The sequence below is a fragment of the Narcine bancroftii genome, chromosome 6, assembly GCF_036971445.1.
Source record: "Narcine bancroftii isolate sNarBan1 chromosome 6, sNarBan1.hap1, whole genome shotgun sequence".
NCBI classification, from domain to species: domain Eukaryota; kingdom Metazoa; phylum Chordata; class Chondrichthyes; order Torpediniformes; family Narcinidae; genus Narcine; species Narcine bancroftii.
In genome coordinates this window covers 146,953,196-146,971,264 of record NC_091474.1, presented here as the reverse complement: position 1 = coordinate 146,971,264, position 18,069 = coordinate 146,953,196, and the positions used below count along the sequence as shown (strand labels likewise).

General features: G+C 42.2%; 1 long non-coding RNA gene across 1 annotated transcript; it reads right to left on the bottom strand.

The window, feature by feature from the left end:
- Window positions 1-1,532: 1,532 nt before the first annotated feature.
- LOC138736576 (uncharacterized) lies at window positions 1,533-17,935 on the bottom strand. Its single transcript, XR_011340407.1, has 4 exons — window positions 17,532-17,935; window positions 9,592-9,662; window positions 4,812-4,941; window positions 1,533-2,644 (listed from the first exon to the last, which is right to left on the bottom strand). It is a non-coding gene; the product is annotated as an uncharacterized lncRNA (long non-coding RNA).
- Between the last annotated feature and the right edge of the window lie 134 nt (window positions 17,936-18,069).

The following is an 18,069-nucleotide window of genomic DNA, read 5'->3' as shown; positions in this document are numbered from 1 at the left end:
AGGAGTTCACGTACTGGCTACAATGCTTCCAAGCCTACCTGAACACGACCTCTGACATCATCACAACAATGAACTCAGGAGGTCCGCACTCATTTCGAGGGTAGGAGTGAAAGGGTATGAAGTCATCAGGGACTGCACTACTTATGACACAGGCATCGAGGTGTTGAAGGCTCAGTACAAAACGAGATCCTAGTGAGGTACCGACTTGCTCTACATCGCCAATGTCCAGGAGAGACCATCAATGACTACCTGCTGGATCTGTGGATGCTTTCCAAGAAGTGCAGGTACGAAACGGCTATGGGCCACATTCATGAGGAAGAACAGATGCGGAACACTCTAGTCGTGAGGGTCCACTCGAGGTTCATGAGGCAACGACTGCTTGAGTTGGGTAAGAAAGACTTTGCTAAAGACACTGAAACAGGCAAAGCTAGAGAACGATAACCTTGAAGCCAGTGAGCCCACTCACCCAGGTGACCCCTTCCAAGGACCCGCTCCTCCCGCTACCCCAGCCCTAATGGCTGCCGCTTCCCATGCTAGGGAGTGCTTTTTCTGCAGCAAGAGCCTGCACCACCAATCTCGTTGCCTGGCTAAGGACTCAGTGTGCTCCAGCTGTGGCAAGAAAGGGCATTGGGCGAGGGTTTGCTGTGCGAGAGGAAGCCAGGGGAAGTCCACAGCCTGCACTGCTCCTGGATCCGATTCCAACCCCAAGCTGTCTGCCCCGAATTTGCCCGAACCAATTTGTTGCACTACACGCCAAAGGAGGGAAGTGAGGAAACAGCACGAAAAGGCTCGGTGGCCATTTACATGGTAGAAAAGGTGAAACTGCTACACAGCAAACCCATGTACACCTATGCGGAGTACCCAGATGGCATGGAGGACACCATCTCTATCAGGGACCTGGCACCTGCCAGAACAGAGGGTCCGTTGCCTCAAGTCATGGAGCTCATTCTCGCCACCCCCCAGTCAGGGCCTCAGGGAATCCGGTTCAGGAGGAAAGTGCATCCCCCTCCACCATTGAGTCGGAGACCCAGCCTGCCTCTCCTCCCTCACAAGGGGACCAGGAGCCCAAGGCCCTCCTGTACTTAGGTGCTCCACCAGGATCTCCAGACCCCCAGATCATTTAAATTTCTAAATATGGTATATTTTTCTTTTTTTTCTGAATCTATGTTCTCTGTCTTCATCCACAGACCCTAAATTCTGCAGGAATGGGTGAATGCAGTAAAGTGGGATTCACTGGTGGTGTGTTATACTGATGGCTTCCTCCGTCCCTATCTACCCATATATAACCTGGTTCCCACCTAAACCCTGAGTCCTTCTGAAGACTACTGTGAGACCCTACCCTCAGTTATAAACTAATAAAAATGTATATTCTCGTTCAGTCATGAGAGCTTTTATTCACGCTACAAATACATTGTAGAGTATATTTATATATGCATTGAAATTCTTACTTGCTGCAGCTAAACAGGTACTTCATAAACAAAAAGAAAGCCATGACAATAGCATACCTTAAATTAAAATGAAATAGCAAATACATAATTAAATATTCACAGTTACCTCAATGCCAGAAAAATAATTAGAGTAGCAATAGTGCAGACAAATCTTTTTGTGCCATCAGTGTGATAAGTTCAGCCCCGATGTCAAGATAGAACGACAAGTACAAGAATACACACAGAACCATAGAGCAATACAAACTGCTTTATTAAGTAAAGCTCGCAGGAATGAGTGGTATTAAGGTCAGGTAGACCCAATGTCATCCTAGTTAATACCAGAACCTCATTCAAAGGTTTAAGTGAAACAGTACAATATTTAAGGTATATTCTTGCATACAAATTTGAACCCATTGTTACAAGTTTATGTTTACATTTTGCATATCTCTTTTCTAAAAAAAGGAAAATGGCTGACATCAATCAGTTATGTACATGTACAAGTCATAATTAAAAGATATAACTTAATAGGAAATTTGCAGGTCTGGAAAGAATGCTTTTAATACACAGTAATATCTACATTCTGTATGCCTTTAATTATTACATGTAAATAGTTGGTCTCATAATAATCTTAAGCCAATGGGGAGAGAAAATTCTAGACTGGGACAATATTACATTGAAATTTAACTGGCCACTGACATGTGAGCCCTATGGTTATCAACAGCCATTGTGCAGTTTGACAGTTAATCAGCTGCTGTTTGCCCCGAGAAATTATCGATGAATGGAAACCGCTCTCTTGACAGACCCAGCGCGATCGCTACTATGTATTAACAATTCGTAAGTGTGAATGGAAACTTAAGGTATCAGTCTGAGTGTTGTTAAGCCAGTTTCAGGAAGAACCTCTGGGCCATTAACACCTTTGTAAGCTGCTCAAACAATGTACATTTTAGGTAAAACACAAGATTTCTGTTGACATTGAGTGAAAAAAAAGATGTCTTCATATACTTTCCACAGTGCACCTGTAGAAGTTTGATAGATTATTCGATGACATGCAAAATCTCCTCAGACTTTCTTAGAAAGCAGAGCTGTTGTTGTTCATAGTTCTCAGTTGTCTTCATGTGTTGGCTCCAGAGAGGTCTCTCAGGATTTTGAAGACGCTAACCTTCACCAACTCCTTCCCATCAAAATGACAGGTATGTGGTCCCTTGGCCTCTTTTTCCCTAAAATCAACAATAATCTTTTTGGTCTTGGTGATGTTGAGAGCAAAGTATTTGTCTGGCCCCACCTAGCTCAATTTTTGATCTCTATTCTGCATTCTGACTCATCATTTTCAGTTATTCACAAACGATGGTGTTGGTGAACTTGGCTATGTAGTCATGAGTGTACACGGAATAGAGCAGGGAATTAAGCACTCAGCTTTGGGATATCCCATATTGATATAACGAGGAAAGGGTCATGTTGATGATCTGCACAAATTGGGTTTTGCTGATGAGGAAATCAATGATCCAGTTGCAGAGAAATGAAAAGAAAACCAAATCCCTTAATTTGATCATAAATTCTACTGGAAAGAAATAGTAGGTATTAAGATGACTCCTTGTTATAACTTGGCTGTTTTTTTTTTCAAGTAAGAGATTCCATTCACCAGGAGCGAGGGCAATGGGAAGAAGAGGGACATTGAGTAGGTTTGGGATGGTGGATGGATAAAGCAAACAATAGACAACAGTAAAGGCCAGGAGCAGGGTGGGAAAGATCAGGGCCAGGAGAGGATACAGGATGCAACAAGAAAAGTGTAGCCAGATGATTCAGGAAAAAAAGTTAGGGCTGGGAGACGGTGAGTGAACAGGGGGTTATGGTTAACAGTAGGAGAGGGTAGGGGAACGTGGTAAGAGAGGTCAGTATTTGGGAGCACAGGAGGAAGAGGTCAGTGCTCAGAGAGGATGATGAGCACAGAAGGTTAGTGGTGGGAGAGGGGAGAGTGCTCAAAGAGGATGGGGAGCATGGGGTTCTAATTTAGGTGAGGGTGTACTCAGGGAAGGTGGGAAGCATGGGCATTATCTGTGCTTGACAGGGTAGGGAGCACGGGGACTCTGCTGGGAGAGGGTGGGGAGCATGGCAGTCTTTGCTGGGTGAAGGTGGAGAGCATGGGGAGGTCTATGCTAGAAGAAGGTGGGGAGTATGGGGGGCTCAATGCTGGGAGAGGGTGGGGAACACCAGGGGGTATCTTTGTTGGGAGAGGGTGGAGAGCATGGGTGGGGTGGGGGAAGAGCAACACAGGGAGAATGTTGTGGAATGCAGAAGGAATGGTGGAAATCAGGGTTTTCATCAGCCAATTAGAAAATTTTGGGCTTAAAATTATCAGTGTCATTGGGGGTTTGATGAGAGATTTTATGATCTAGAATGATGAGTTGTTTTCATGTTTTTCTGTTGTGGTGGAGTTGTGTGATTAAAGATAGGAACGGGCATCACCTTAGGGATGTCCCAATCCAGTGCTCAGCTGAGACTGGTATACAATAGTTGCTCTTAGAAAACTGGTTCTAATTTCCCCAGAAATTCTCCAGATTGACATTATCCTGCTTGTGACTGGTGTAGAATTGCATTGGGGTCAAAGGGTGAATCATGACTGAAAGCATCTTAGCAGATTTTGGCAGGCTTGTATTTTGAAATGGAAAATTGTTGCAATTGTGGTTCCACTGGAAAAGCAATGTTCAGATACAAGATGCTAAAAGCATCATGCATCCAAAATGCTTGGTTCTGAACTGAACAGCATACTCTGGCCACTGAGCTCTATTATACCTGCCACTTAATGAAAGATTTATAATTAAGGGACATTTCTTAATTTAATATGATGCACTGTAGAGATCATCATATCACACTGAAATAGGATAAAAATAACCCTCTTCTAATGTTGTCTTGTCTTTCACAAGGGGAAGTTGGATCCCCTTTGGGATTGAATTTCAGGATATAGGCGCATAATCCAGGGTGACACTTCAAAGATGTGCTTAAGCAGAGGACCAGATAAGAGCCTTAAATTCATGTCCATGTGACTATAAAAGATTCAATGACACAATTTGCAAAAGACCTTGGAAGTATTCATGCCAATACTGAGGACTCAGCCAACATATCTCCCATTTAAAATTTGTGGAGACTTGCTGTGCATGAATTATTTGCTATGTTTACGGTAGATTGTTATTCCACATATTGTTTTTGAAAATGATAATGAGTTTATTGTTCTACACATTAAATATTGCACCAACATTTTTACTTATTGCAGCAGGACAGCCACTTGTAAAGAAAAATTAGAATATTGAGTTAATCAATATAATTAAAGAGACAATAAATACATAAGATAGGTAATAAATATTCAGTAAATCTTGCTTTAAAAATTACTTGCAATAGTGAAAACTGTAGTTTTGTGCTGTAGGAACCATTCATGATCCGTGTAACAAGGAGAGATTCATGAGTCTTACAGCTATTGTAAATAAACTGTTCTTGGTTTTCAAGCTTTTGCACCTTCTGCCTGCAGGTAGGAGTGAGAAGAGATTGTGACCAGGGTAGTGGGGATCATGGCAACTTGCCTCAGTCTAAAAATGCATTGAACTGCAAGTTGTGATTTTTGTGTGGCACATTAAAATTAAATTTGTCACCCAGGTCTTGTTTACTTTAGTCAATATCCTTTTTGATAGCATTATAATTACCGTTAAATCATCCTTCTAGCAATGAAAATGAACTATTGCATGTGAAAGGTCTCATTCCTCTCGCTTATAATTGCTGCTTAGATAGAAAAGTTATAAAATATAAAATTAGAGTATTAACTATTTCCTTTCTCCCCCTTCCCTCTCACCGTTGCAATTTTTATCTTCCCTTTCTGCATCTTATTCAACTTTTAATTTACCCTCCTCAGTCTGCATAAATAATTTACATCTGATTAATTAAGGAGATAAAAGGCTAAAAAGAAAAAGAAAATATTTGAAACTCTCCAGCAAGGAAAAATGGCAGCGCTGCCGGAGCTGCTGTAATGGCATTGCTGCCGCTGGAGGGTCCCATGGAGAGCAGGAAGCAAAGTCTCAATGCTCCCCCACGGGGTTCCACTGCCCGGTCCAAATGCCGTTACCTCTGTACAAGCTTTTAACAGTCTGTTAAAGGAACTGACAGTGGTCTATTTTCAAATCCTGTAACCACGGGGTCTGGCCTAAGATGGCAGTGCCTATGACTGACAGTCGCCACGAGGGATTGCTGATTCCAGGGATGCGGAGGACTGGCACAGGGCACCAGAAAACTGGGAAGCACTTGCCGTCTGAGAAGGAAAAGCAGAGGAGACGACCCACAGGACAGTGGCCCTGGTGGAGGACCAATGAGGTGGTCTGAGGCTGAAGAACACACGAGGATGCGACTCGAAGCGAGGTACCCAATTAGGATGAGGGCTGCTGGTGATTGCGATTAAAGGACTCATGCCGGGCTGTGGACTGTGGCAGAAGGGAGTACCAGCTAATGGAACTGGGATGCAAGAGGGTGCTGGAGGTTTCGTGATCATGTCAGAGGTTTGCATCTGGAGCTCGGGTTGTGTATGGCTCAGACTGAAGGCTGTATCACTGCAGAAGTGATTATATTTATTCATGTATGTAGTTTTTAAACTGCTAATTTGTATTAGTTTCATTCATCAAAGAAGTATGCATAAACATACCAAATATTTTCAAAACTCTGACCGATTCTCCATGGAAATCTCTGCCAAAGGAAGCAGTAGAGGCTGCCTCATTAAATAATATTTAAGATACAGAAGGATAGATTTTTGCATCATAGGGAAATTAAGGGTTATGGGGGAAAAGGAGGGGCTGGTCCATGACCAGATCAGCTGTGGTCTTGTGGATAGCTCAATTCTCCACCTCAGGATCTTGTCATTCTTAATTTTTCCCACCTGTTTGTTGTTAAACATAAAAGCGACTGCATGTTGGTCAGTCAGCAGGGTGAATGGTTTTCCGGCCAGGTAACACCTCCAATGGCGCACAGCTTCCACTATGGCTTGGGCCTCTTTCCCGACACCTGAGTGCTGGAGCTCAGGACCCTTGATGGTTCTGGATAAAAATGCCATGGGTCTGCCTGCCTGGTTGACCATGGCTGCCAGGGCGAAGTTGGACATATCACTCTTCACCTGGAAGGGGATGGATTCCTCTACAGCATGCATTGCCACCTTGGCGATGTGAATGCCATTTGGGCTTCATCCGACAGGGGGCAAGTGGCCAATTTCACCAGGGGCCAAGCTTTGTCTGCGTAATTGGGGACCCACTGGGCATTATAGGAAAAGAAGCCCAAGCATCTTTTCAGGGCCTTGATGTCTGGGGTAATGGGAGTTCCAACAGGAGGTGCATGTGATCCAGGTCTGGCCTAATGACCCCACTTTCCACCATGCAGCCCAGGATGGCCAGCCGTGAAGTGCTAAAGACACAATTCTTTTGGTTATAGGTCAGGTTGATGTTTTTGGCTGCCTGGAGAAACTTGTGGAGGTTGGCATCATGGTCCTGCTGGTCACGGCTGCAGATGGTCACATTGTCCAGGTAGGGGAATGTGGCTTTGAGTTCATATTCATTGACTATGCAGTTCATCTCCCTCTGGAAGACAGAAAGGGGTGCAGAGGAAATGGTAGAAGCAGCCTCGAAGTCACTGCAAGGGCTGTCCTCTGGTCAGATTGGTAGCTGGTGGTCGATGGTCAAGAAAACCCAGAACTGGGCAATCTCATTGACTATGTCGGCGATGTGGGGAAGTGGATAGGCGTCTAGTAGGGTGAAGCGGTTTATGGTTTGACTGTAGTCAATGACCGTGCATTGTTTCTCTCCACTCTTTAGGGGCTCTCCATGGGCTGGTGCTGGGTTCTATGACTCCTTCCGCTAGTAGCCTTTTGACCTCTGCTTTAATGAATGCTCTGTCCTCGGGGCTGTACCATCTGCTCCTGGCAGATGCCAGCTTGCAGTTAGGGGTGAGGTTCTCGATCGGGGCAGTGGTGTGACCCGGAGAGTAGAGAAGGCCACAGGTTGTGTTCAGGGGGGACGGCTGGTTGGTGTTGCAGACCGTGAAGGGCAGGTGAGGGCCATTGAACTGCATGCAGATGCTCTGTAGCTGGCACTGGAAGTCCAGTCCCAGTATGACCAGCGCACAGAAGTGTGGCATGATCAGGAGTTTAATGTTCCTGTACTCCATGTCCTGCATAGTCAGCGTCACGGTTCAGCAGCCATTGATCTCAGCCAAGTGGGATTGGGAGGGCAAGGAGACCTTACATTGTGTCGGGTTCTCCCCGAGGGAGTATTGCTGTACAGTACCCAGGTGGATGAAGCTCTCGGTGCTTCCAGTGTTAAATAAGCAGTTCGTAGGGTGGCTGTCTACCTCAACATTCATCATGGCTATGGCCAGTTGGTACAAGCTGTCTTGATCGAGGATGATGAAAGTGAGCATCTGGTTGCTGTCCGAGTCGCTACTGTGCTGGTTTGGGGGTGTTCGCCAAGATGGCTGCCTCCTTGTCGCACATGCGCTGCTGTTCCTTGCTGCCAGAAATGGCACCAGAAGTGATGCAGTCCCCGGCTTGTCATCCCAAGGGCCCCGTCAATCCATTCCAGGCCACCAGAAGTGACATCTGAGGTGAACCCAGAAATGGGGTGCTCCAAGATAGTGGCGGCTGTTGGCCACATGCAGTGCTGATGGGGGAAGGTTGGAACCTATACACTTTCACGTAGTGCCCTTTCTTACTGCAAGCGGAGCATGTGGAACTTCAGGCTGGGCAGCTCTTACAGGGTGCTTCCCGTGCCCACAGAAGTAGCACCTGGCACTTGATGGTGGCGGCAGTGACGTGGGACCCCACATCCCAAGATGGCGGTGCCCGTGTCTCCTATGCAGTGGTCATGGTGTGCCCAAAGAGAATGCTTCAGCTCTCCATTGCGCCATCTCCAGCAATTTAGACAAATCCACTACTTCCTGAAGAGGTCTCTGTGTGATGTAGTCAGAGCTGAACCGGGCCACTCACATATCCCCTGTTAGGCCTTAGAGGTGGGCAGCTTCAGAGACTTCTCGGCAGTCACAGGCTCACCTCAGCTGCCACAGTGCCCACATATAGTCATCAATTGACTCACCTGACACTTGTTTCCGGCTGCCCAGGAGGAATCGTGCATATATGATGTTCGTCGGGGCCCGGTACTGTTTCTGCAGGAACTCCATCGCTACAGAGTAAGTAGCAAAATCTCTTATCGCTTGGAAAATCCGGTGGCTAACTGGAGTGAAAAGCATTTCCCTCTTGTCTTCTTCGCTCCGCACATCGTTGTGCCTCATGAATGAGCTGAGGCCATGCACCCACTGGTTGAATTTAGTCGAGGTTTCCAGATCTTTAGGGTCAATGTCTATTCTATCCACCCATATTACCATGTCCATGGTCTAAAATTAAGGTAATTAAATTACTACAAATCAACCACAATCAGACAGAGATTTAATGATTACTAGGCTTTAATTGCCTTAAAGTGTCAGCACAGCTTGCATGTTGCTGGCCCAGTTCCAAGGCAGGTAATGAGGGAGGGGTTTGGGTGTAACAGCTTTTATGGGGATGTCTGGGAGGGAGGAGACACAGGTGCAGGGAGTTTGATTGTTCAAGTACTTAGTAACTAAGCAATGGAAAATCAAGTGAATTTCCCTCAGGAGATTAGACTGGCCAAACAAGGCTAGAGTTCACCTGATAACAAAATAATTACTTGAACACAACAGATCAAGGAATTATTTGACAAATATCGTGATATAATGTGAGCGGTAAGAAAACTATACCAAATTGGTTCTCATTTTGAGATGATAGATTGTTAGGCAGTGTTAGTTAGAGCTAACGTGGATAATTGGAGTCTCCCGGCATGGATTTATGAAAGGAGAGTCATGCTTGCTAAATGCTAGAGCTTTCTTTGATAAAGTACAGAGTGTGGTGAAAGATGCTGAGTTTTAAGAGATTTAATATTCTGTCCAAGTTTTCATCTAAATTTCATTATCGAGACAAATGTATATCAGGAATATTTTATATGAGCTACAATAATTAATATTTATTCATTGCCTTACAATGGTTGTTTGATCCCTTGGCAAATTACTGCAAAAAGGATATAGCTCATCCTTCAAAAATATAGCTAAAGCAGCTTTAAGAATTAGTAAAACTTACTGTGCAGCAAGGAGACATATTTTCTTTTGTAAATGCTTGTTATAGAATATCCAGAATAGAGGATTACAGCACTGGAATACAAGATAACAGCTTGGCAAACCTTCAGACTTAATGATTACTTCATTTCTGGATAAAGCTTCATAAAAATATGCAAATATTAAACACTTCACCAAATCTGTGCAGAATAGATATTTTATTCAATAAATTATTTTTTTATAAAGGGGTTGCATTTGAATTGCTGGCAGGTTTATACTGAAGACTGTAATTTAAAATGGGATTTATATTAACCTCAGTGTTTTGTTGAATGGAACATGTAACCAAATAACTTCACTTCCAAAGTGTCAACATATTGCGATTTGAGGTGGCACCTTGTGCCTGTTCTGTGCTGCTCTGACATGTCTATTTGTGGGAAGACAGACTGTATATTTTGTGCCAGCAGTTCTTCACAAGGCAATCTTCCAATCAAGTTAGGATCACAAAGACAAATACTCAGCTAACTAGAGGAGATTAGTCAACTTATTCATCAAACCACCCCTCTTTGACAGTGAAAATGGTATGAGTGCCATTTACCTGCTCTGGTAAAGTGCAATATCTGTATTGAAGAGCTAAGTTTTGTAATTTAAAGTTCCATGGAACTTTAAATGAGATCAGCTGATTCAGTGATGAACAGCTGAAAATCAAATAAATATATATGTTGGAAATCAAAAAATAAAATAGAAAATTATGGAAGCAACAGGTCACGCAGTAACTGAAGACAGGAAACAGAGTTGACATTTCAGGTTAAAGACCCTTCATCACCTGGATCCAAGCTTCATCTTTAAAAGCCCATAGACTTCACAGGCAACAAACCTTGTGGGAGGTAAGCACATCCAGATTTTAGATTCACTGGGGTAAATGAATTCCAGCAGGAAATATTGTTACACTGTTCTATATCGACTTTTAATACAGCATGGGGGTGGGGTGGAAGGTAGGTGGCAGAGAAGGTGCTAGGATGTTCTTCAAGAGACCTATTCTGAAGAGAAATGCACTACATAATGTTGATCACATTTAGAATCCCGCAGTTAGGAACACAAGCTGAGGAAAAAAGTGTAGGTGAAACACGATGAAACTCCTTTGAATGAATTGCAATTTTTTTTGTCTCAATGAAAAACCATAAGGAGATTAAGAGGGGGTAATTTCATGAGGTTTCATGCTTGTGAGACCAAAGTCAACTGTCTAGAAGACACTGAGGTGGTACTTAGAATCTCGTGGTTGGAGCATAATGGCTTTTGCAACTCAAGACAATTTAGAATACTAATTAATAATCAAGTGCAATCAAACTATTCAGAGGAAGTATGAGATCATGGCCAGGGTGAGAGTTAACTGCAATATTGCAGAAATTGTTAGGAAAGATGGGTTGTGATTTGGGCAAATTAAGGGGAGGGAGGGTGCAGCTGCATTAGAATCCAACAGATAAAGGAGAAAAACACTTTAAAGGTAGAATAAAGTGAGGGAATAGAGATATAAAGAAGATTAGGGAGAAGGAATGATTCAAAGGTTGGTGGAATGGGTTAAATGTTTAGCTGTCGTGTTGCACCATAACAGACGACAGTTTTGAAGAGAGCAAGAATTGATAGCAAAATGGAGAAGGGTCACTGTAAGGGGGAGGTGGCAGGAGATGGTGTGCAGAAGGGTAATAGATTTTGTTTTTCAGGGGATTTGATTGAGACATTGGGATTTTTAATCTCTAAAACAGGGCGTAATAAATATGCTACTTGTAGCATAAAATGAAAAAAAATCTTAGTGATTTTTACCATTCTCTCACAGTGTCTTTTTATGCTCAATTTTGTCTTGTTTTTCCTGCTCTTTGTAACTCTCCCATCATCAGGATCTGCTCCAATGTTTGCCCTTCATGATTGTCCTTTTGACTCATGTTTCCCTACCTTCACTAGTTCAGGACAATTGAGTCTTTGGCCTTGAGGTATAAAATGGTGCTCATATTTTGAAAATTCACTCGTGCACCATTTTGCTCAGGTTTCCCCAGTTTACCATTGACAGTTTTTCCATATCGTTTAGATCTTGACTTTGCCTCAATTCTTTTTGTTTCAAACACTGAAGATTAAACTTGGTTATATAGGGGCAACTCAGATCTGCCCAGATAAGCCAGTATCAACTATGTAGCTACTTCTATCCATAAAAGGCCACTAGGAGGCTAGGTGGGGCTCTAGTTTGTGATGCATTTCAGTTTAATTCCTACTAAGTCCAGATGAGTTTTTTTAACCATTTATTGATAAATGCTAAAGACTTGTAGCAATCTATTATGATGTAATGTTCCAATAATGACAATAATGAGAATGTTGTTATGACAACCATAGTAACAGTCAACAAAAAATATTTGAGCACTATTCACCCTTCTAGACTTTAACCTGTCACCCCAGTCACTGGATTAATGAACTTTGAGGAATTGCGCCCAAACGCCAACAGTCCCCAGTACAGGAAAGCCACTGCGCATGCGCCATACATCCAAAGAGAATAGCGCACACATGGATGCAATATGGTGCTTGAAAGGGGCAGCGCCAATGGGAATAGCCACTGAAACGGTAGTACCAACTGGACTCAGCAACCTTTAGACCCCGGGACACTGCCGAGGCCCGCAACCAGCCCAACAAAGGAAGCAACGCACTTATGGCCCCTACAATACCAACCACTAATTATTATAATGAGATACAATGTCTTAAATAATAATTACATCATTATACAATCAATTATAAATAACAATCAAACACAACATTCAAATGTTATGTAGATCTTCTTCATGAGGCTATCAGCACATAGCCTTGAAAAAGAGTGATCTTCACCACGACTCTGGACCAGTAAAGTCTATAGTCTGTGCAGTGGACAAGGGGCAAAAAGTCTGTAGTCTGTGCAGTGGACAAAGGGCAAAGTCCAAAAACAAAATAGAGTCAGTTTGGACTTGTCCTCCTAACAAGTTTCTTTAGCCCCCCCCCCCCCCCCCCCCCCAGCAACAGGTTTGCTCAGCTTTTTCTTTCTTTTCTGTGATTGGTCATAGATAAGCCAAGATTCAAACAGGATTGGTTCTTCAAACTCATCAACAGCCACAGAATTTGTAGAATTCTTCTGTAAAGAAGCAGGCTGACTCCACTTATGACTTCTACAGATCTCTTCAACTAGAATTGCAGTCACTCTGGGTTCTATTGCCTTTTCCTGAAATTCCAGATCCAATTTTGCAAGTTTCAATTCAGTCTCATTTTCTGACAGTGTATTTTGAAGCCTTTTATTAGATTCTCTTTCTGCATTGAATTTTTTTCAATAGGAAAGTAATTTTCCCATTATCTTCTGAGGTTAGTTACTTCACCTGGAGTGTAAGGGTCATGTGATGCATTGGTACTTCTGCTTTCAGTCCTGTTGCAGTAAAGTTGAAGTGTCTGAATTTCTTCATCTTTCTTTCTGCATCATTATTAGCTGGGCCTTCAAGGTATATTTTTGATTGTGTTCTGTCATTGGCTATTTTGTGTATTAAACAATGACTTGTTCTCTTTCAAAAGATGACTCTCCTCCTCCAACTGTATGCATCTTGATATGGCTGAATCCATTTCCTCAATAACTGCATTCATTTCTTCAGTAGTTATCCTTCTGCTCTCTGACTGTGCGAATTCTATCTACAATTAAATCTCCATTCTTATTAACTGTTCTTTGGCCTTTGCTCTTGGTCACTTTCAAAACTGAAGAATCATTAGATTCTTTCCCATTTTTCTGAAAATGTTTTGTTTCCAAGTACAAAATTTAAAATCTTTCTGCTTACTGTTTTTGTGATTATCCAATATTTCCATGTCTTTTTTCAACATTTTGTTCTCTGAAGGCAGTTGCACCAGTTTTGCAGCCAGTGCAATTTTCTGTGTTCACCAGTTTTTCAGAATCTTCTAATATTTCATTTTCATCTATTTCTGATGAAAATCATTCCTTCAGTGTTGGTTTAGATGCTTTTGATTTATTTTCCTCAGCATTATTTTCACGTTGATATTTTCTTCAGAAGTGGCCTCCTTATTTACAGTCTTCTGCTGCAGTGTTAACTTTTCCTTAACACGTGATTTGAAAAGAGGCTCCCCAGAAGAATCTGTATCAATCTCAACGTAAACAGAAGGAACATCTATTTTCTGCCTTTTATTTCCTTCTGTTCTCTGTTTCAGATGTGTATATTTCTCCTTTCTCTAAAGGTTAATTCACTGCAATAATGGCCATCGACTAGCTTGGCAAATTTAGAAACTAAATCCAAGAACTGCTTGTCTTCTTTTGAAGGTTCTTGGTCATCAATGAGGCCCTCAGGAAAATCAGTCCTGAACTGCTATTCCCACAGCTCGATGTTTGGCACTTGCCACTGATTGCTCCTGAGTGGTATCATTATTTTCTCCTAATGATCCATTTATCATCCAACCAAGCATGGTTTTGGCAGTGTAAGGTCCATCTTCCACACTCTGTATTACATCTAGAGGTTGCAGAACCTTTGGTACATCTGAGCCAATTTCAGGTAGATGAACATTCCTCAGATGAGACCACCGATCAATATCGTTTTGATGTGGAACTTTTCCTTTGTGTATTGACATAGCCTTCTGAGTGTATGTGCCTGGAAGATCACGAAAATCGCTGCTGTCCAGTCCAGTGATATCTTGGCATAAAACAATTCTGATTTCAATGACCTTCCTTTGACCCATAGTTCTCAATAGAATTCTTGACCACCTTCCCTGAAGATTAAGCTTCCTCATTAGCCTCACTACAAGTAGTAATCCCTAAACTAAAATTGGGTGTGGGTCACCCACCAGTGGCTGATGACTAGTAAAGAACTTAGAGCAAATCTTTCCCTCCCCAGCCAAACAATTAATAACATCAAAATAAATATAATAACAAAAAAATGTCGAATAAGAATAAAAAAATTCTTCTGTTCATCCAAGAGATTCCACTCTCGGAGATCCTATTTCAGAAGAAGTTGGACTCTTTCCATTCCCGTTTTTCCCATTTCTGCCATTTCTTCCATTTCCAGAACAACCAGATTTTTCTTTAGGAGACGATGGTGGACTACGTCTTTGTCCTCTTATATCTGGCAATGAATCAGCAAAAATCATTGCTTCACGATCTTTCTCAAAAAAATGAAATTGATGGTCTCCATAAAACACCTTTAACACTGCCGGGTAGTGAAAAGTAGACTTATAATCTTTACGCCACAAAACTTCTTTAACTGGATTAAATCGACGTCGACATTGAATGACCTCTTGATTCAAGTCAGGATAAAAAAAAAACTCTGCGATTCTGAATCAATAACGGAGTTTGTCGTTGTCTCGCATTTTGCACTGCTAGTCGAAGTATTGCTTCTCTGTCCAAATAATTCAAACATTGAATTATTACTGGTCTCGGTGGTTGACCAGGTAAAGGTGTTCTTCTTAAAGCTCTATGAGCTCTTTCCAGTACCAAGCCTCCAGAAAAGAATTCTTGCCCTAATACTTGTGGGATCCAGTCTTTAAAAAAACGAAGAGGATCTTGTCCTTCCATACCTTCTGGCAAACCAACAATTTTCACATTATTCCTTCTACTTTGATTCTCCAAATAGTCTATTTTCCTCTCTAGCTCCTTCTCACGTTCTCACAATTCTATGACTGATTTTTCAACCTTCAACACTTTTTATGTGTAAGAAACCACTTGTTGTTTACAGTCCAAAAAAGCAGCCTGAAATATTTTAAATATTTTAAATAAGATGCATCCACACGTGCTTTAACTGTATTCAGTTCTGAACTTATCATTTGAACCATCTCATTCATTAAAGGTTGAATGACAGCATTTAACTGCATACACTGTAACTCAGAAAAGCTCCGCCCTGCTTTCTCTGACGTAGTGGCCGAACCAGGTAACTGCAGCTCCTGCTGCAACTCAACAAAAGGCATTTTAAAAGTTTTACTGTGGGTCTGGACTCCCAGCGACGGCACCCCAACTTCCTCAGGGGGTCGCCGCTGGTCTCCCCCCGCAGCTCATTGTTTTTTCACAAAACCACGGAGGAAAGCGATATCTTCAGGTTGAAATGCTTCCTGATGCATTTCCAACAATGGAGTCGTCTTCCTGCATGCTCCCTCCATTGAAATCGAAAGGCTTTCAGAATCGGGATCCACTTCTTGGGAACACGCACCTACTTCCAGAGAACAGGTAATTCCAGTGCTATCCTTCACTTGGTGAGTAGTAGACTTTTTTTTTCAGCTCCCACAGGCAGTCTTTGTGGTTTAGACACTGAAGAAATTAAACCTGAAGCTGTATCAAGTCGTCTAGGCCCCAAATCTTCAGCACTTCGAAAATGTAACTTCTTCTGCACTTGAGGTTTAATCTTTTTACCATTAATGGCCATAATGATTCCTTAATACTTTAAACTAAAATTTAAAAAGTTTAAACTTGAAAACAAAGGGTTAAAAAACAGGTACTTAAAAGTCTAGCCAGAGAGGTCAAGATTACACGTCTAGACTCTACGCCATCTTGCCACGCCCCCATAAAATTCTTAAATAATTTTTTTTTAAATCCTGTTAGAAAGAGGGTATATGCTTGTAGAGCCCTTCTGTCTTCCAGCTTTATGATGTCCATGAAAGAGTTTCTTCATATAAACTGTACAATTTTATGCTCGTTGCTAAAATGTTCCTGTAGTAAAGACTTTGCTGTTGTGAATCTTCTGTCCGAAGCCACATGTAGGCAACTCCTTACAAGTTCCCCTGGCTGTCCGCTTATGTAGTGTTCCAGATAATAGAGACAAACTCTATGGTTTTTCTTCTTGCTTTCAATATTGTGTTCAAAGGATTTAATGAACACTTGGTACTGAAGTAGTTCACCATCAAAATCTTAAACCTCCTTCTTAGGCATGGAAAAGAAACACTGTAGCTGAATTAACGATGCAGTGATTTCATTTTGCCTTTCTCTGTATGTGAATATGTTGCTCTGTTCACCGTTGCCTGTAGCAGGTAATGTAGCTAGAGATGTCACGTGTGCATATCCACTCGACTATCTGACCCTTGTCTGGAGTGTTACGGAAGCTGTGGTGAAAGATTGGATTTGAGCTACAGCACTGACTGTGAGTTGTTATTATTGGTTTTTGTGGTTTGGTAACACCTGTGCTTTGGGAGGATTTGTCCATGTATATGTGTGTCATGTAACTGATACAGAAGGATCTGCCTTAGGATTAAGTGGTTTATTTTCCTATTGTCCTTTCTCAATATACCATCAGTTGCTTCAGATAAGTCACTTCGAACACAGGAGACTCCTCGTACCCTCGCCTTGGCCATATTAGCAGCAATGTTTGCTTCCAGCTCCAGCTGCTCTTTTTTTTCCCTCCTGCTCCTTTCCCTTTCTTAGCTGCTCCACCTGCTGCTTTTGCTGCTCCTTTTTCCTCCTGCTCTTCCTCTTGTTCTTCTAAGACCCTTAAGCAATTGTGTCACAAGAGGAGTCACTTTGGCCTGAGCCTTTAAATGTGCTATGATGTTGTACTGGAAACTCAGGAGTCTGATCCAGAAGAACTTTGTTTGCTTCTCCTGCTTCCAACCTTTGACACACTGTCGCCTGGTTGTATTTCATCCTGCATGCCAGATGTTGCCTTAATCCTTGACTCTTTCTCCATTTGGAATTGTTCATCCTTTGCATCTTCATCCTCTCCACCATCATTTTGTGACAAACCATCAGCCCTTTCCAAGTTGCTGTCTTTAAATTCAGTTGATGCCTTCTGCAGGGGTTTTAATTGCGCCTCAGCGGCGACATTGGTAGCAGTGGCCATTTTTACACGTCTATATCCAGCCATTTGTCAAGCATCAACCACGCACATCACAAGCACAAAATCAACACTCCCCAATGGGCAAGCAGCAGCATTTCCATACTGTGTTTAAACTAGATAAATACACAGAAAGAGTCCACAAGCATCATCCTACCACTTCTGATGGTGTGTGATGCGCTGCTTCAACAAACGAATTTCCACCGTGGCTCCAATCAATAATATCACTGTTTCTCAGGAAATGGCTCTACCAACATGTCTATTGGATGTTCTGCTCTAGAATTAGAAGCCCTGGATCTCTTTGTGGCCGATACTCGGACCGATGAAGGCGGATTGCTGTCAGCAGCCTGCACTCAACATTTCCAATATGGACACATATTCAATATCCTCCAAACCAAGGACATTTGTTAGGACTATTTCCCCTCCAACTGTTCCAAATCCTTTTCTGCTCCAACAATATTTTTTGTTGACTAAATGTAGCTACTTCTATCCTCCATAAAAGTCCACTTGGAGGCTAGGTGGAAGTCTTGTTTGTGATGCATTTTATTTTAATTCACTACTAAGTCCAGATGAGTTTTTTAACAATTTATTGGTAAACACTAAAGACTTGTAGCAATCTATTATGATGTAACATTCCAATAATGACAATAATGAGAACAACTGTTGTTATGACAACCATAGTAACAGTCAACAAA